The sequence below is a fragment of the Plectrocnemia conspersa genome, unplaced genomic scaffold (assembly GCF_051122295.1).
Source record: "Plectrocnemia conspersa isolate PC_06_02 unplaced genomic scaffold, ASM5112229v1 ptg000009l, whole genome shotgun sequence".
NCBI lineage: Eukaryota > Metazoa > Arthropoda > Insecta > Trichoptera > Polycentropodidae > Plectrocnemia > Plectrocnemia conspersa.
Genome location: NW_028277173.1, coordinates 11,137,074 through 11,154,362, shown reverse-complemented (window position 1 = coordinate 11,154,362; position 17,289 = coordinate 11,137,074).

The window sequence follows — 17,289 nt, the reverse complement described above, 5'->3', positions numbered from 1 at the left end:
ATAAGTATTACATTTTGAAAGCTGTAGATGTCTAGTAAAATAAATGTAATGCTTATGGATCATCGAGCTATTACCCAATGCAAAAAAATCGTCATTCTAAGAATGTTACATCACTTACGCGGTTTTGTCGTATCGAATTAATAAAATATGCGACATATGTAACGTAGATACGCGGAATTAAAATTTTCTTTTAGTTTCAAACATTTTATTAATCAAAAACAAATTTTAATATCTCTGTCATTAAAACTCTATCCAACTACAAGAGCATAATATTAACGAAGCACATTGGCACAATATAATCATAGAAAAAACAACAATTATTAACGAACATGAACATTACTCTGTTTTCTAGTATCATGTAATTCAAGTTTAAGCACCAGTCTCATTTTGTTATAAAAAAATCAATCTTGACAATACTTATTATCAATTAACATCAGTATTTTAAGGAATAATCTAAAAAATCACAATCGAAAACTAAATTCTGCTTACATCTAAAATATTAATTATGGAACAACGTAAGTAGTGGCTTTCAAGTCGGTAACACGTTACTTGGTGGTAATAAATTCTAAATTTATGAATGCAAAGATTCGTTTTAAAATATAATTCACTAGCATTTAAATAAGGACGTAGTATTACAGCTTGCAAGTCAGTTGCCAAAGCATGTATTTTATCTTTGATGACTGTCTCTTAATCTTTTTTCTTTTCAAGGGCAACGTGTCTTTGATAAATAACCTCTGATATATTACTAACTTTATAGGCACAGAAAGTATCCCACTTATCTTTTTTTGGCTGGAAAAGTACAATGTTTTCTTGTAAAAGTAAATATTCAAAAAAAATTCTACAAGCAACAGAGCCTGAATTTGTTTGCTCTACGTACAATCGGAATAACTTAGCTTTAGATTGAATAACAGGTTCCAAGCACAGTTTTTAACTAGTAGTTTAGGAAATGCTTGGAGAAAATTCAATACCGAGCTTCTTTTCGTAATTTGTTCAGAGCTATTATTTATTATTGATTCTATAGAACGTTCCTGGGTTTCCGTCTGTCTTCTATCACTCAACCAATAGCTGACTGTCCATTCATTAATGCCAAGAGTTCCCTAAAACATACTTTGGCATATTCTCACATTCTTGTCAGAAGTTTTCATTGCGTCTATATAGTTTTTCGTTGCGTTTTTTGCACGTTAATTAAAGTCAGCACATAAACTTTTTTCTCGCTCCATGACATTGCTCAAAAGTCATCAAATAAATGTTTTCGAATGCCTTCTGTAAACATATTACAAGCAAATACTTTGCTAACAATACAACGCTGAGACGAACATGCCAATTTCATTTCGAAATATCTTGTACATATTTGTCATAGACCTTTCTGAAACCCAAGTACTCGTTTCTCATAATTCTCTTTTTTTATTATCTTGTGCCTTCTTCTTCCGTTTTATTATTCTATATGAAATCCCCTCTTGATCCATTATTCTTTCCGGAAACAGCCAATGTCCTTCAACTGAATAGCTGATGACAGAGACTGGTTAATGACGTTATATGATGGGTTTCCAATAATCCCGCGCTGCTTCGCAGAGCAAGAAACCATTTACGCTTCTGCAAAGCTTGAAGACTGCGGTGGGCTGGACATCTAATGAGAATGGCAACTAGCAGAGACCCAAGGATAATGACCCATCATATAATCAAATTTACAGAAACAGGTTTTACACCAAATTTACTAAAATATATAATATATTCTAATAGACAGAAGAGAATAAATGTACTAAGTACCGGATGACGGAAATAGAATGACAGGATGAAGGAGTGTTTGACACTTGTTATGGCGTTATAAGCAAATTTTAACTATCTTTCACGATTTTTGCTTACTTAATCTTTCGCATATACGAGCGTTGCTGCTGAACACAAATTGGCTGCAAGTTTTACACATAGTGTTAACAGTAATTATTGCAAATGAAAAATTGCTTAGAATAACACCTGAAAAGTGCAATTAAAACATGTGCCTTCAATGCGAGATGTGAAGTAATGAATTCCAAAGTCTAAACTTCAATGTTTGATTTAATACGATTTAATATCTATTTACTGAAAAATATTTAATAGTAAGCGTATGATCGATTTACTGTTTTACCATTAATATTTTTTTATGGCAGTTTTACAAACAACGTGCATACTTTTTAGCGTAGCGTAGAACACGTTTTTACAGGTAGTTTAACGGTAAACATTTTTGAAATTTCAACGCAGACGACCGTTGGAAAATCGCCTCGTACTGCGGCGAATAGGAGCGATTTTTTTCGGCTCGTTGACTTGTCGCATCGAAAGGTTGAGTTATTAGTCGGATCGGCCGAATGTCGATCACGTACGTTGTGTATGATTTTTTTTCTCCGGTCGATCGAGAGACACAAGACATAGAGGTCCCCTCTCGTAGGGCGGAAGCGGCGCGGGGAGCGGGGAGGGTGTCCAGATTGTGAAGAAGCGAATATGCCAACCCGTTATGAAAATGCGACTTGTTTTGGGCGTCGTTGTTGAGGTCAACGCTTCCAACAAAACTTCCAGCAGCGCGGCCCCAGGGCCGACTCCTTCCGCCTCGGGAGCAGGACCCTTCGGGATCATATTATTATGAAAAATAGGCGACAAATAAGCGTAAATCAGATTAGCCCCACATGTTTAGAAGAAGCTTAGATATGCTTGGAGGATTTGAGACTAATTTAAAGCCCGAGCTGTTATGTGTACATATATTTGTAAATATAATAGATACATTTTGAGATTAAAATATAATACATTTAGACAGGTCCGGCGCGTGGTGTTTTTCTTGTGTGTGTTATTAGTGAAAAGAATGCCAACTTTTATTGACTTTGCTTAATCGTTGGTAGATACAACGGGTAAAGTCAATAGTATTCTCAATGCAATCTGTACAGTCAGAAGTCAAGGTTGTTGTTACAAATTCACTTCAAAACTGTTTATGTTACAGTATATTTTCAAATTTTTCAGGACGATTATTTGAACTATTTCAAACTCTTATGCGTCAATTTTCTTAATGATTCACATTTTATTTTTAATTGTTTGTTTTTTATTTCATCATATTATTTCATGCTGTACAAAAACTGAACGTACCAGAATTGATTTATTTATATACATTTGCAGGAACAGCTATATGCCAATGCACCCTGCACAGAAAAAGCAATATAATAACTATCCGACACAGTTAAAAAATCGGAAAGCTCTGCTTATTGCGGAATTGTCCATATTCCTGTTATTACATGTAGTACTTCAACAAATACAAATAATAGAAATGCAAGCGCAAGGACGTCATTAGTAGGGGCTTGTGGGGCATCCCTTCCCTTTCAATTTGGCCAGAAAAATGCATATCATTTAATTAAATATTTTTTAAAACGTGTCATTTCAGTGAAACATATCGAAACACATTTTTACCGGTACATATATTTTTAAGCCTAGTAACAAAGTCACAGAACACGTGTCTCGGGACAAGTCTCATGGCTGTCCCGAGACATTTTTCTCGTGTTCTAGGTCTGTCGCGATACAAAAGTCGCAAGTCTCCGGTTCCCCATCGAAATGGGGAACATGATACAATGTCGCGCAACATTTCATAATGTGTACTTGTTCCGAGGCTTTGTGAGCCAGAAATTTTACAAGAATGACCCCTGCTGATTTCGAAACCCTTTTGCAAATGGTTGAAGATATTAATTTCGAAAGATTGCACTGTATTTAGGGAAACCATTCCGCCCTCAGTCAAGCCATTCCATCTTCTAGATTTAATGTTTTGAGAAAATTCATAGCGTATATGTACAGTAATGCTTCCCGAAAATAGAGTTCTCCTCCAGAATCCTTTTTAACTTCTTCAAAATACATTACTCCAGCCAGCATTAGTAGTGAATACTAAAAAAGTATAGTATATTTAATATCCAAACCTAACCTACTCGAATTAACCAACCCCAATTCGACCTAATGAATGTTCCTAAACTAATTATAGTTGAGAAATGTCTATTTATTGTTCAAACCCAAACCTAACCTAATCAAAGTTCTAAAACTAATTATAGTTTTATTAACTTTCATTAGATCAAATTCAAAATACAAACTAAGCCAAATCATCTCTCAAGGGAAAATAAGCATATGAAGAAGTACATTGGATATTACACTATGTTTTAAAAATATAAGCTATATCGATATTACTAAAGACTTCTGATATTAGAGTATTGGTCAAAGAGTATTCAAATCGAATTTTGATCAATGGGAGGGCTCAAAAACAATTATCACTTCTCGGAAGGCAAAAATTCACGCCAAAAGCAATAAAACCGTGTCGGTGCCGTTGCAGTGGGAACGCTCGTTAGCAAACGCTCCCACTGCCGCATCTTTGAGGCTTTATTTAGGCACCGTAACATACTCGCGCAAAACAAATCCGCGTAGAATAACGCCGTGCATAACAGACCTGTAAACTACAGCAAATAAAAAAATGTTTTTTTTTTGAAATATTCATACTCACGATAATTATTAATATAATATATAAATATTTATGCATATATTTTGTCTGATATTTTGCTGTTGTTCCTTTTTATGACTAAATGTTTTTATTTTATTTTTATTTTTTTAGGTTTTCAAACGCTAATGGATGTGACTTTGCAGCCAGAAAGACGCCGTTGGAAACTGGTAATAATTTATTATATAATATTACATATATTGCGACAAACTGTGGTGGGCAATATCGTTTTTCTCCGAGCAGTTGTGGAGAAGCTAGCGCAGGGATGGTTCTCAGAGGTCTTGTAGTTTTGACAGTGACAGTATAGTGGATGCTTGTTCTTCTCTGCTGCGGCGATCATATGGTGGAGTCCCTCTCTGTCCCCGACCGTCTATATTCTTTATGGAATATAGACGGTCGCAATTCTTTATGGAAGTAGGCTTGCTATAACCGATTACCTTTCAGTGTAAATAAATGTCACACAATTTAATTTTCAAGGTCGTCTTATATAATATTCTTACCATCTCGGCGGATATATTCTAGACAGGTCTTTCTTTACTAAGGAATTAGGTGTGACTTTCGAAGAACGTTAAAAATTTAGCCAGCACACTGTAGAAACTCACAGCAGATCGTTACAAATTCTCGGTTTTATCTAAAGAAATGTGTGCTACTTCAGGAATACTTTAGTATTGCACACTCTTTATGATGCTCTAGCTAGCTGTATTATTTGGATTCCAGGCGTAATGAATCGAATCTGGAAAAAGTACAGAGTGAATTCTTTCGATATTTATATTTAAAGAAATACGGGTATTAAAATTAAACACTTCTGGAAATTGCTCTAAGGCATCGTAGACAACCCTTCGGTGTTCGAGCAGCTCCAAATGTGGGCTCCGGAAGGTGATTATAATTCTCGGTCGCGTCCGCTGTTCTTGCCTGTAAAGTCTAGAACTGTAGCACTTGCCAACTCTTCTCAGGAAAAGACCGTTTGTCTGCTAAATACTGTGCATCGAAATATTAAAATTTCGTGTTCAATTCGTGTGGGACAATGCACACCTGTTGAGGTGATTTGTGGTTGTTCTTTTATCTTGTTTTCCTGTTTTTACTTATATATGTATTTGTATTTATATATACGTATATATGTATGTATTTTTATATTGTAATATATTTTATATTAGTACTTTTGCCCATTGTGACGTATTAGGTTACCCTGTCAGGTCACGATGATCATAATTTTAATAAATAAATATATATCCGTATGGTCCTCCGTCTCAGGCTTAGGGTTGTGTTTGATCTCTCCTAAGCGGATAACAGCTTTAAGTATCAAGGGTTGCAAAACTCGCTTAACGAATCACTACCATGCAGCGACCATCCTGCCAATTGTTGCCCTCGTTTCTTCTACCAACGAAATGTCCACGCCTCTAGATAGTAACATTTGCTTGCTGGACATCCTTTCGGGGTCGAATGGTCCGGTAATATATTGTTTTTCGTATCCGTTTCGCAACAAAGAAATAGCATTTCAATGCACCGGAGAGTAATTATGTGTTATATAAAAAACCCATTTAAATAATTAAATTGTCTATTGATGTTACTCACAATGTGCTCAACCCTTCTAGCAACTACTCTCGCTGAAAGACTGATAGATTAAAATACTTCTATCTAATAAAACATGACTTAATCAATAAACCAACAGTAAAAAGCTTTCCTTTATTAATTACTAAATGAGCTACACTTGAACTGACTTTAGCTTAATAGCCTAATTACATTTTTTCGTGAAAAAAATGCGCTATGTTGAAAAATTTCGATTTAAATTTGAATATAGATATAACAATGCATAGTTAAATATAAATATTAAAGAATATTAACCAACATATATTGCTTACTTAAATGAAAATAGAAATACATTCATAATCATATTTGTTATATTATTTATTATATTTATTTTTTATTAATCATATTCTCGACGCTTTTACGAGCCTTTTTTTGGCACCAAACGCGCGCAGAGTTTCGGTAATCGTTTTATTAATAACAAAGCTTGATAATTATTGCATTAGTCAAAAAAACATCAATCATTAAACGATATCTAAAACAAATTTCATCAGTGATAACCCCGGCACAGATCCCAACGATCCTAACTGGCACATATAAACAAACAGATTTCCATCAGTTATTAGCGATTTGTTTTTTTCGTTTTAAGTGGCTTAATTCCTAGCTCGTCATCATTTAAATTCAAAATTTTAGGGATAAATATTGCCCTCATGTGCATCCAAAATAGATATAAATCTTGTAGAGAAAAATACAGAACAAAGCAGAATATTTCTAAAAAATCATGTACATTTAGACTGTACATAGATGTATGTGCTTTAATTCAGTTTCAAATAAATTATAATATAACATATACCTTTTCGGTAGTAGGTATATATCTGGAGAATGTGGAATTTGAAAGTGAAGCAGACGATAACATTTGAATTGAAAGATCTCGCGCGGTAATTTAGACATTAATTTTGAAACGGTGTCGGTATAAATATGGCGATACACCCATTGTATGTCTAATTAATTGGATGTTCACAATCGATCCACGCGTCCTGAGGGTGTCATCGGCAAAGAGCCTCCTCACAAAGCGCATTCCACCTGCATGACTCGTGCTTTTTGCGCTCGACCGTCGTTTCGTTCTTGTTTCGTCCCTCTTGGTCACCAAGAAAGGGTTTGCCAGCAATTTTGTCGGAATTATTCACCCGATTAAGTCCATCCGGTTCCTTTGACGGACACTCGGACAACACCCGACACAAAACAACGGGAAATACTTACTTATATAAAAAAGCGACAGGGCAGTTTCAGTATCCTCTGACGCCCCTGATGCCAGTTCTCTTGCGTATGATAATTATATCAAAATCTAGCAAGAATAATTTTTTTTAATTTTATGATAATCTTAGTGTCTTTTATTTAGTCTTCAGTAGCAGAAATTCGTGGCACAATACCTCTCTCTAAAGGTAGACGGACATTTTAAAATGCAAATGCATATTCACAATTTTAATGTATTATTTGTCCATCCTAACACAGCTTGTTTTAAAATATATTAATTTTATATATGATACTATCGAAGTTTAGCAGCGAATTGCTTATAATACTAAGCCATTTAATCTAGACCACTGATTTTTAAGCAGGATTTCGCGAAATAAGCAAAACTTTTTGTTATATTTGAATTTATCGATTATTAAATAAGAAAACTTTTCAATTGATTTTTTCCTACAGGTAACCTGCGCTTTAATAACAAGTAAGGGAAAAGAAAATGTGAGATTCATAATTTTCACAGTTTAAAAATAAAATTTTACTATATGAAAAGCTAATTAGACAGGTAGCATAAGCTTGCTCGGTGTGGAGTAACATTAGAAATTCACTTTTTTCTAAACTCCAAATCATTCAAAAGAAAACAATAAATACGTTAGTATTTATATTTAATGGGTAGTTTATTTTTTTATAATAATTACGTGGTTATTTATGTATTTGTTTAGGTTGCTACTATAAATTAATAACTTATTTATCTAGCTAAATTTTTGCACTTGAATACATTTTCTCCTGTGATTAAGTTTAAAAAATCATATAATGCGTAAAATTAAAGATTTATATTAAAATCATAATTCAAGATATTTACGTTTTAGTTCAAGTTATAAAAATAAATAAAAATATTGATTTAGTTTCCATAGCAGCTTTTTTACCCTAAACTGAAATAAATATAAATACTGACCATTTAATTAGAGGTTTTATGTGACAAGTCATATTGTTCGAGCTAAGAGTCCAACTCTATACGTCACAAAATGTGCCGTAAATCGTTGTTCAGGCGACGACTTCAACTATTGCGGTGGGGTTGTATCGTTTTGTTAAGTTTTAATTATAGAGAGAGGAAATACGTTTGCAGTGTTGCCAGCATTCCGATCGGACGCTCGATTAAAAGGGGGAATAATCAGCGGCCGCAGGACTGCCAACGGTAGAATCACATTTAAAATTCCTGTTCCTCCAGGGTCGAATAAATTATTTTTTAATGCGAAATCCAAGCGCGCCCGTTTACATTCGAAGAATGTCGCGCTGTGTCCTCTCATAAATTCGATTAAACAATAATTCGGCGAGGAGTGCCGTGCGGTGCGGCTAAGCCTGCGACGGGACAGCTGCGGCGGCCGGTATCTGAAACGTAACATTATTTACGAAATAAAAAGGAAGAATTCCTCAATCGCAACTTTTTACCTGACGGCTCTGAGCTGATAAGTTCAACGACCCGCCGCCCTCTTCCCGCCGTTTTCGTATAGGAACGACAACGTTCAAAATATTTCACCGGTCGAGCGATGGCCGTAACAGTGTCGGTATAGATATGCCCGCGCTTCGCCGATCTTATGGCCAAATCGACACCGACGCGTTTGTCGAGCGAAAAAAATACGCATACGTTGGAATGAAACGTCAGAAACGCACGCGTAGACCAATTCAAATTTGGTCGTAAGTCCTCGGGCGATGGCCATGATCACCAAATTTTTAGTGGTTGGTCGACACTACCCTTTTGATTTTTAGCCGAAACTTTTCTGAAACGTTTTATCACACGATAATTGTAATATATACGTATGTACGAGTGTGAGTCGACCTTATATATTTTTATCTACGAGATAAATGTATTGAACGAAGAAGATATTTTTTACGTAGTCTTCATGTCACTCAATACTACCTTTGCAGTGAGTTTAAGACATGTCCTTTTGATTCGATCTGCGTATTTCGCACTGTATACAATTTTCTTTTTGCTCCCCTTTCCATCCTAAATCTCAAGTGATTGTCGTTGCGAAATTTCTTCGGATTTGAAGGAAGCATGGTACCATTCTTTGCTCACTCTTTTCGTTTCCGGTTGGTTTTGTGATACTGCGAATTATGATGGATGATGTTGTGTACCAATCCATGATTTAATTTTATAAGTCTGCTATAAACTATAGAACTCACTCGTACATCATATGAATTGACAGGCATGCATCACGATATTGAACTTTTATTAAACGATTAATTTTAATGGGTTTCACTTATTCACTACCTATAAAATGAAAGAGCACTGGCCCATTTAAGCTCCTGATGTGTTTACGTGTAGCATGCCTGATTTGTACTGCTACATGTTAGCCAATCTATACCTAAACTATACGTTACACTGCTGCCGTTGTGTCGGCTGTGATTTCGTGGAGCAGCTGGAATCAGTGGTGATGTGTTCTTGTGATGATTATGGACGAACCGCTGATGGCTTTCGTGCTGTGACTCCTTAGCGTCTCTCACTACGTCTACTACCAAGCGTTACATATTTTATAATGTTGGCTCGAGACAGCTCTGGCGAATTGCAGATGAGAATGTTTGCGAGCCAATTGCATCGCTTCTTGGACATTCACGAAACGTGTTTACGTCTTAAAATATAAACGGTCCAGATGGCCACTCCGGCAATCGCTTACAAAGAGGTAGAAGAATAATATAATTATGTGCTGGGTAGAATGTATTGGTATGAATAACTTTTATTTTCTATTCTGTGTACCCCTTGATTTTTTAACGGTGCGATACTATTTTTTATTATTTATAACGAAAATTTATAAGATATTTTCATTTTACTTAATGAATATCATATATAAATAATTGTAGTAAATCAAGTATTATATAAAAAAAAATTATCATTACAGTACTCCTCTTACGTATATAAAGCTATTCGACCTGTATATACTTTTTAGAATCGATTGTAAACAAATATATTTATATACATATATCTATATGATATTTTTCGTATATTTTGTATAATTTGTTTTAAATTAAAGAAAGAAAACTAAACTAAAACATGTAAGCAAATTTATTAAATTAAAATAATATCATACTAAAACTATTTGGTCATGCAAATTCTACGAGTTCCATTCGTATGACTTGAGGTAAAAATGTTCGATTCGATAACAACTTGTTTCTAGGTCGGCGTCTTTAATGCCACACCCACAAGAAGTGTATCAATGAGACGGGATGATGAGGTTAGTAGGTGCGAATAGTTTAACACACACAGTTTTTTTCATCATATCGAACTCCATCTATAAAATAATGCGATGTTATTGAAACTGGTTCGCCGAGAATATTATTAAATGAATTAATTCGGATTGTGGGCGTACAAACTCGAAAAGTCTCTCGTGTAACTGAGCACTGAAAATCAGACCGTGTAATAGTAATGGAAGCTGGTAAAACTATTACAATCTGTATTATATAATAAAGTGGGCGTTGAATGGCTTCGCCGGACGAGTTAGCAAAATATATAGTGGTTTCGATATTCGCGTGATCGGAAACGTAAGCGTTGATTTTATGTCAACTGTAAATAAATACCGATTTAATCTAACAGCGGCTCTATAGATCAAGGGTTATTATTCTGTGAGATATGCTTCCCCATGACAAATAATATGATATTAGTGTGTTGCTTCTAAGTTAATTATCCGTATTTACATAAGAACATAGCATAAATTAAAATGACATTTCGAAAAATTGCATTCAAAGAATTTCCTGGAAATGCTGAAGCAATCAAGTACGCTATTAAGTAGAGTTTTGGAACTAGTGTTTTTGCACTTTTGAAAATTCAATAAACAGACACTACAGGCTGTATGATAATGATTGTTTGTTTCACTAGAACTACACAATTAGGAAAATCATGTCATCTAAGTGTTGGATCTTATATGGGTCTAGTTTCAAGTCAGTTTCAAAATTTATACAAACTTGAATTTGGCAGCAGCAGAACGCTTGTGAGTCGGCAAGCTCTGATCTTCTCCTACAGACTCGTTAGCTTGCGCGACATTCTCTTCACTTCTCCTGCTACGTGGTCGCTTGGTTTTCTTCTTATATACAGTTGAGCTAGTCTTCTCAAACTTACTGAGCCACGACTAATTAAATTAAGACTCGGACATTGATTTACACTGTATGATTGATAGTGAGCGCGAAATAGGCGCCAACAATCACATAAGATTGGTTGTTTTTGTAAAACTGTACTACGTAGAATGCGCTTTGTTCCCCCGTGAAGCATACCATTGCGATTAAATTTTCAAGGAGCAAACTCCGGCGCGCCGTGTACCCCTCCTTCACGCGGTTTCCTCTCAAAAGTGATTTAAAAAGTGCAAAAACTTATAGAACATAAACTTAAAAATATAGTAAAATATTTTTTTTTATTAACTCAAGAAAGTGAGAGTCTCTTGGATTACGTAATGAATCTTAATGCTGCTTATTCTATATATATGTGAGACATGTCAGTGATATGTGTATTACTAGTTTTTTGCCTAATGTGAGCATGTTTACAATGAGAAAAGCATTGATATAAATATTTGAAGTTGTGTCAGTACCAACAGATGGTAGGAAAAATAAGTGAGATTTGTGAAATTGTTTTTGGTGGCTATTGGACGTCCAGTTGTTTCTTTTCATTGCATTATACATCAGAAGGTGTTATGTGCCAACGCAGGATTCACAGAATTGAGTGATTTATAGTTCGTTGTACGAACAATGTGAAGTGCTGATCATCAATAATGTGAGGTGATTGGACTGAGGAAAAGTACTTGGCAAATTGTGGAGTGCTTTGTAGAAACTAAGGTATTTCTTGAGGATAAGAATCTGGAAATCTATGATCATAAATGGGTTAACACATTGATGTTTTTTATAGATCTCTTTGATCATATGAATAAACCGAACTTAAGATAACAAGATTTTGGCAAAAGTATTGACGTAATGTTTTGATACATAAAAGCCTTTGAAAATAGACCTATTTTTTTAACCGAGACGTAGAGACTAAAACTTGAAGTATTTTTTTCGACTAAAAAAGTGTTTTTAAAAATTCAAACTGAATCGTTTTCCAATGAAAGTCTTTCTTGCTGGCTATTTTAAGAACCACAGCCGTAGACGTTGATATAGGTGTATGCTTAACTTTCCTTTCAAGTAAGAACCAGATTCAGAAAATCGATTACGTTATAGTTGCTATAAAAGCAACTGTTGTTGACATACAATTAACACATGTAAGCATGACAGTATCATAGAAAAATATGGAAATTAAAGTGGTTAATTATTATAAATATAAATCAAATAAAAAAATAATAAATTAAAATATGTACATATTTTTTTAATACATATAAGATTTTTATATGAGCTGAAGTAGCTCAATATTACAGAATTTTTATTAGCTAATATGTTAGATCTAGATCGATTTTAATTAATAATCACGAAATTCTAGGTAATCGGAATTACAATTATATAATAATCACTAATTCTGATCTATTAGATACGATAGAAATTGAAAATCACTAAGGTTCATATGGGATTTAAATACAGGTCTTTCAGGTCAATAGCCAGCGACATATACTACTCGTCTATCTTGCTGGTTAAAAGTAAATTTAGCTAATGTTATAGCCCTTAGTTATTCCTTATCAAAAACACTTGCTTCAACTGACTCATCAACAGAGAAAAAATAACAAATTTTCTGCAGCTCAATTTTTTTGCAAACGCTGCTCATATTTTTTGACACACTTCTGCAGCATTTAAAAACTGATTAATACTCAAATTTAAATGATATTTTTCAAGGCTGAAAAATTAAGATACAATGTGAATCAATTAACTGATGTTTTTCTGTGCAATATTATATATCATACTACATATGTATCATATATGTTACAATGAATGTGTCACCAGTGAAGTTGTATTTTCATTATTATTAATTACTAGTATATATTTTCATTAGTATAAACTGGCGACTTGATTTACATAGATATTTTAGAGTATCATATGCCTATCAGTTAAATTATATTTTAGCTAATATAAATATATATATATTATATCTACAAGTCAAAATGTAATAGAATATAATTACACTGAACGACTTGCGATAAGCCATTGCATCAAAATCTAACGGAAATCACACGAACTTTTTTGGTTACATTTAGATTTAAATTATTTTTTATAGCTTCAGACATTACTGTACAATCTTTTTTAGATTAGGTACTGTTATTCACTAATAATAAAATGACGCATGACATACAAGAAGCGTCGTGCATTAATGACATTGAAAAAGTGTAACGCTTATGACGAAATGTCATTTGGTCGAGGAATTTAAAAGATGCTGGCTTCGTGATACATTAACGAGACAAGAAGATTTTGTCAGACGGCGAAAAGCTCACGAACGAGCTTAACGGTCTCGTCGTTTTAAATGTCGCCCACAGATACTTGTACTCGAATCGATTTATACATTTGGACATTTATAGTGCCCTAATAGAATTACTAGGTGAACAAATGTGATTTATTATTTTAATTTTCGCATAAGTAATATTGGAATCTTATAAAAAATCACATTGAAAAGTGTCGTTTGATGATTGTGAAACTGCTTAACAGACATAAGGGCAAAAAGCTATCAATAAACACTGTACATTTAATTTAGTCTATTAAAAAGTAGCTGAAAAAAATCGCAGGTGAGGTGTAGAGTAGATTGTCATGTTGGCAAATTATAAGTCAATCCTAAAATAAAATGCTTTCGAAAGATTATACCTCGTATAGATATTATGTTTTCTCAAGTTTTTAAATTTTAATTTACCTTCTAATTTATTGCGTCAGTCGTTACAATGTTGTGGTTTTGCAACTCTGAAAAAACATTATGAATTTTATAGCGCCCGTTTTCAATAATGTTTTAAAAAATATTAAACGTTGACTGTGCGCGTAATGGCGTCATATAAAATTAAACGATGTCCGTGGGCTATTTATTATGTATATACATGTATGCATTATCTTATATTATGTACACAGTATGCAATTTAGTAATAAAAATACTTAAATATTATTTTATTATTAATATTTAGTATGAAATCTGTGCATTATGGTGCCCAATTCGTGATACAAACTCGCGGCCCTATATCGTAAAGGTTGGTCAGAGCTGATGCGGGCTTTGATAAACGAAAGAAAGAGAGTAGTGATGCAAGAATTCTGGGATCTCTGGGTGGGGATCGGATCGGTGGTGGGGATAGGCAGCAGCTCCGTATGCCTTACAAAGGTTGTGCACGATGAAAAATATTTATTTTATTGAATAAATAAACCGTGAATAAATAATACGTAAAAAATAACAGGCACCGTTTGAAGTCTGACGCGAACGCGCGACAGAGCTTTTTTTACGTTCTCGTTAAAGTATTTATTTATTTAACAAATATTTTTTGTGTTGGTTTTAGCTCACTTTAAAACGTAATTTGATATTCGTCGTTACGTTTTAACATAATTGCATTAAAATTGCATTAGTCAATTTAATTTCATTATTTTTAAATGAATTAAATAGAAAAGAAAATCTGAAAATAGTTTTTCTTTTTAATTAGAAAATTATAAAAAAATCTAATTTTCATTATCGTAAAATTTGATAGTAAATTCTAAAATATTAAATATTAATCCCTACTATGAATCCAAAAGGTAAACATGAATTCTATTATTTTGTATTTTTACATTTTTATTATATATATCAGATACTGATGCGGCTATTATTGTATTAACAATGAAATTTTAATATGTTTTTTTTTATAATAAATGACAAGAATGGGGGGGGGGGAGGGCATATTAAAATATTTTTATCTCGTTATTTTTAATCATAAATTCAAAATATAGAATATTTTTTCTACTTAGTCTCTGGCGTTTAATATACAACAGCATTGACATATCTAAAAATATATTTTAGTTGAATTGTATGCCGCCTGTTTCACCTTTTCGTTGGATAGAAAAGACGTTCACTCTTTTCTACCGCGCGTCGCCTCTTTAAGCGATCAATATATTTGAAAATGTATAACGGCTCAGGCGGGAATCAATACATGTTATTTTTGTCAGGTGCTATTATATATTCATGGACGATATAGTGTGCTGATCCACGATCTTTAGAAGCTATTTCGATCATTTTTACCGGGTGATTTCCTTAATATATTAGTGAGGTTACGTTAAAGATTAAAAATTAGTGGCGTAACTAGAGTATGTGCCGCCCAAGACGATCCTTAAAATTGCCCCCTCCATACATTTTTTGCAGAGTAATAAAATTAGCATTTCTTAAAATAATAAATTGGTTATTATTAAGATCTTGTTATTCGTGGATTTATATATGATTTAGTGCATTCAAAGTTAAGAACCACACTAGACCCCATTGCGAATATGCCGCCTCCAAGCAAGTGCCGCCCGGGGCGGCCCGCCTTTTCCGCCCCACCATAGCTACACCTTTAGCTACTGCAGTTATCTAATCTAATTTTAGCCTTGTGCAGCCGGCCCTGTTTCAGTAGTTACTTAAGGCTACAACCCTTGCCTAGTCGACCTTCGGGACTAACCTCCTATATATATACCTTCAATCTCGGAATGCAACTCGACGACAAGCTGCGATTCATGGCACACTTCATGGCTGACTTCATTACGGTGAAAAGAACGAGGCTCAGGGTGGCCAGAGTTCAAAGGAGAAGTGCGTTGAGAGTCGCTTCTACATACCGCATAGTCTCGGAAGATACGATTCTGACTATTTAATATGTTTATTAATGTGTTTGAGGGGCGGAAAATTCTGAAACTGTCTCAGGTGACACAAACTCTAGACATATTTAGACGATAAAGGAATTCTTGTCAAATATTGATTAATATTTGCATTTTTAATGTTTTGCTGACTAGCAAATATTAGAGGCTGTCGAAAAGGAATGTGTGCTAATCGCAATCCCCATCTCTTTTTTCACTACCTGCTTTGAATGCAGCTGTTAATTTATCCGATTTTAAGCACGAATTGTTTTAAAATTTTTGAAATATTCGTATAAATTTATTCTTAACAAAAACACATTTAATGAGAAAAAAAAATCATCATTTTGCATTTTTACTCAAAAAATCTAGAAACTGCATGTAAAAAATCTGTAATTTAACAGGTAAATTGAGCGATGTTTCCAATTTGTATCCCAAGTTTTTATTTATATATAAAATCATAAGACCTAAATTTTTCTAATTATATAATTTAAAATAAGTGTTCATATAACCTGTTATTTATATAATATTTATAAATCAGCTGACAGCTGACATAAATCTCGTTTTTTATGGCAACTCTCAACTAAACTCTCAGCTCGTTTTTTATGACAACTCAACTAAATTTTATGACAACTCTCTGGAAAGCCCACATACATTTTTTTAATCTGTCGATTTTCACGCAGAGCAATGTAAGAAATTTCGAAAAGAAATACTGATTCTCAATGATATTGCTCCGCATTGATATTTTTTATTAATAATAATAAATACTAAATGTTATTTGTTATATTGATTTATTTTTTCGCTGTGACGTTTGAGCTTCGAAGTGAAATATTCGTGTTTTTTTTATTTAATAATGGGGTTACACAGGTTGTGGAGCTCTGGAACGAAACTCTTTTGTACGCCACTGCTCTGCACAATTGACGTTTTGGGCATAGTAAAGACTGCGAGGGGTGAAGGGGCATTTGTCGAACCGCGGGGGGAGGTAGGGGCAAGAGGCCAGGGGTAAGCAGCCGCCTTCGAACAAACCTGTTTGGAGCAAACCTCGCTTCGGTGCAGCTGTTCAACACCTTTTTTCCCCGTTAAAATCGCACTCTGATTCAAATACATACGTTAAGCTTCTCTACTTAGTAAAACAGTTTTAAGGCAACAGAAAACCACCAAGCCTAATTTTATTTATAAAGAAAACCCAAATTTTCATATATACGCGAACAAACACATTGTGATTTTTTAATCAATAAAAAATAAATAATCTAAGGCTAGACATTATTTTAGATAAGAAATAAATAAACTAAGAAACGTTTTATATTTTACAATGG